The following is a 4,342-nucleotide window of genomic DNA, read 5'->3' as shown; positions in this document are numbered from 1 at the left end:
GGAACGCACGCGCGCGCCACGCTTCCCCTCTGCCTACTGGCAGGAGGAAGAAGACGGCTCTGCCCTCGGTGGGCTGGGCGGGCCAACCAGGCTGGGCCTGTTGGCTGGGCTGCCAGCTGGGCCAGCCAGGTAAGTGGCCCAGGTGGGCTTCCTCTCTCTCTTCTGCTTTTTCTATTTTATTTCTCTTTTCTATTTCTCTGCTGCTGTTTTGGCTTTAGTAAATATACTAAAGCATTTTGTAAAATGCTGGAATAATTTGTGGACACTCTCTGGATTATTCTAGTGGCCCACATTTAATTCCAACATTATTTGAGTATTTAAATTATTTATAGTGTTTAAATGCCCAAGGTCAAATACAATATGATTTGATTCAAAAATCCAAAAATGATCTAAGAATATATTCATCATTTTTGGCAGAGGTTTCCACCTTAACCAGAAATCATGAACTTTTCTTAGGGACTTTTTTGGGTTTATTGAAAAAGATTTTAATCCACCCTAGTTGAGTTGACTTAATGCTAGAGTTTGAACATCCCCATTTCAAGTTTAAGCAAAATTTAAACATGATGCACACATGAAGCTAGCCTAGTCCAATACCAGAAGCTAGGGATGTGACAACTCGCCCCCACTAAACAAGAATCTCGTCCCGAGATTCAAGCGTAGGGTAAGGTGAAGGGGGAAGGCAACTAACGCAATCTTCACGATCCAGGTTGCACTTCAAATGAACGTTAATTCAATCACCATCTTTGTCTCGAAATATTGCTCTGAGGACTCCAATTAACATGACAACGAGAGGAAAGGGATAACTCTAAAAGAATCGATCTTCTCGAAGATCAAATAACTTAGGATCAACTCACGGGGTGAGTCATAGCAACATCTCTTGAGCTGAGACTCGAAGCACACATCTAGAGGAATGGAGTGGAACATATGACAAAGGTTCACTAGGTAGACAACAATTCCACACTTAAGAAGGTGGTGAATGGTTTTCAACGTAGCGAGGAGTTGACTTGCCATGTTTCTATAACGGGGCATGTTGGAGGAGGTGAATCGTAGAATTAATACCTTAAGTGGGAAAAAGAATTACTTTTGATACAAAGATCATTGAAATTCTCTATACCAGCCTAGGGAAGATCACAATTGATCGTTTGAAGGAATTTGAAGGAATGGCATACTCAGTTGGAAAGGAAACTAGAGTTATAAGACAACTTGGCAAATGGAAGGCACATTCCAATTGATACTGAGGATATAACCTAGTGTGTGAGCATGCTCTCAAGAACTTGAGCATTTCCATATTCATGAGGGTCTTACCAACATCTGTGCCGAGGATCCTGGCAACACATCATACTACCATGAGGAATAGTGATGGATGATGCAGATGCAAAGGAAGATAACACTTTCTTAGATTTCACCATAGCGAGACCAAGGGGATAAAATCTGGATGATCGACCGACAGACATTTAGCACTCCGCTTCTAATGTTCTCCTTGATGTACTAGCATAATCCATTCATAGATATGGTTTGGTATCTAGAACATCAAGTAAAGGTCGGACTTCGGGAGCACAAAAATCCATAAGGGACAACTAAGGAGTAAATCCTGCGAAATCCCTATGGGGAGGTGGCCAACTTTCTCAATCAAGATACTACAATAACAGGTCTTCCGGTTGGGTGTGTTGGCCACGACATCCACTTTACCGGTTACAGAGAGACCAATATTATAATTCTTGGGAAACGTTCCAACCATCATATCTTCCTGAGATTCAGATCTGGTTGGTGTTAGAATAATCTAGACTCATCGAGACTAGAAAGAAAAATGAAAGTTTGCAACACAAACCGACGAGATGACGTTGCGAGAATCTCGGGAAATGAACTACAATAGCAAGCTCCAAAACATGAGCTGGTTCTGCTACAAACATGTGAACACGTTGTCCCAGACAAACATGATCCCATGGTAGTCTTACAATAAAACACTACCGAGTTCCAGTGGGGAACCATCATCGAGGATATCGAAGTCCTTGCATAAGGTATACTCTTAAGAAGGAGCTTCTTCTCCTTGAACAAATCAATCAGTGGCTTGGTGTGCTACAGAATGCATATGGAGTGGAGGTAATTAATCTACCAAGCCATACTATACTTTGCACATGTGTGACTAACTTGGGATGATTCCAAGGAAGCAACATTGACTTTATCGAATTCACAGTGACAACTTACACCAAGTGTTGTGAATTAGAGGAAGTCACTTCTTACATCCGAACATATGCTTCATGAGCTAGCATGAACAAATGCTTTCAAAAGTTTCCAACACTAGCTTAATGTTCAACAAAATTATGGAGAAGACAAGGATGTTGTCGATGGGCTCAACAACAACTCATCCAGTTTCCATGAAGATGGAGTTCCATAATTATGTGAACAAGTGATAGCATTGGTCAGACCCAAAAGATATAATGGTGTATGCTCAAGGGAAATCCACGAGTAAGACAACATTACGAGCATCGTTGGTTCTGAGTTGATTTGAGGATAGCCCACACTCAAATCAAAGTTTTTATAAGACAACAGATCCAGCAATTGGTCATGGACATCAATCGATGAAGATATCATCTTTTTTGAACACACATATACGAAGAGATATCCCTTTGGAATGAACTAAGTCGTACAAAGCTTTTATCTTCCAACTCTCCAAGTTGTCGTTCAGCTTAACCAACTAGCTCAGGGGTATCCAACATAGACTCTTGGAGAAAGGGTGGTTTATAGGGATAAACCAACTTGATCACGAACTCAACATAGCGGTCAGGTGACGACCAGGTGATACTTCCGAGAAGATATTCAGAGAACCACGAACCACCTATATTTTACTAAGCTCGAGAGCAATTTTGCTTTTCAGGGCAAGACAAAATGATCAAATGAGCGAGGCATTGACAAAATCCTAACTCACCGACCAAAGAGTGCTCCGGAAACAGGGACTAGGTAGCACAATCAACCTTAGGGTGATGATTCAATAATCAACACGCTAAGAATGAGGTTATTGTCCATTTAACTACCAAGCAACAAAGTTGCTAGGAGTATAGATTTCACACACCATGATTCACTTGTCGGCATTCCGGTTGCGACAACACAAAACCGAGGAATGAATAATGATGGCAAGAAGTATCACTGTGTCAAGAGTTCATGATTGTTTTGCAATTCCCATGACATTCTTGATATAAAGATGGTAATACTCCAAGGTAGAACAAAACAAGAGCTAGATTAGCATTTTAATCCGCGGAACACAACTAATTTGACCCAATCCTGGATATGGATGAGGTACTGGAGTTTGTTTCTCCTAGTCATTCCGAATAGAATGGCTTGACGGACCACAAGAATAATAAGCATCGATAACACGAATGCACAATTACTCCTGACTATCAATTGATAGACGAAGATTAGAATACGATTGAAGAGGGACAACTCAAAGGGACATATATCTTTCTGAGTTGTGGATGCATAGATTAGTATGTCGAGCAAAGCTCAACATTTCTTTCGGATAACCCATGCAGAAGGTAGAACTAGCAGATTCACAATATAGAATGGAGAACTCATCAAGAGCACTCTGGTTGTGATCTTTTGGTTCAAAAGAACTCCTGCCAAGAATGGTTCATGGTTTTTGGAAGAACGATATACCACGGACCTCGAGGACTATCGCAAAGGTTACTGATATCCTAAAGGAACTAGCAACACTATCAACACGAGGTAAGTAGGGTGAATCTCGGGCTCAAAACCCAGGAGTAGAATACCTACTAACTAAATGGCATCATGGGATGCTTCGAGAATGATGGCCTGTGTCATCACACTGGGACACTAAACATGGCTAAACTACTCGGTGATCCCCTAAGACACCTAGGGTCATGATAATAACTCCAACATATATGTCGAGGTAATAGGGTACCTCAACTCAGCAATTAGTGTGATTAACCTGGCGTAGAAGAACATCGAAACCAGAGGAAAAGGATTTTGCAAGTGCATCAGATTGTTTAGAAACCTGGGATGACTCGGACAGCATAATGGCTGTAAATGCTCGAAAATATTTGAGACATCCTACAAAATGGTGGCATAACCACTCGATCATCACAACATCAAGATTCTGAGGCCAGCTATGAATACACGGGAGTAGTAGGAACCGAACTGAAGCTTAGAACCAACAATCCTATAAGTCTACGGATTAGTAACACGTGATCCTGATAGAAAGAGGAGATAGCCTAGTTCTTAACCCCGTAGAGAAGAAGAGGGTGACTCAGATCAGAAGGACATAAGGTAAAGGAGTAAAAAGAGCCTTACGTTCCATCCCACAATCAATTCCCTTATATAACTAAAG

This window comes from Triticum aestivum, chromosome 5B (assembly GCF_018294505.1).
Source record: "Triticum aestivum cultivar Chinese Spring chromosome 5B, IWGSC CS RefSeq v2.1, whole genome shotgun sequence".
Classification (NCBI taxonomy): domain Eukaryota; kingdom Viridiplantae; phylum Streptophyta; class Magnoliopsida; order Poales; family Poaceae; genus Triticum; species Triticum aestivum.
The sequence above is the reverse complement of the archived record's forward strand: the minus strand, read 5'-3'. Positions refer to the sequence as shown.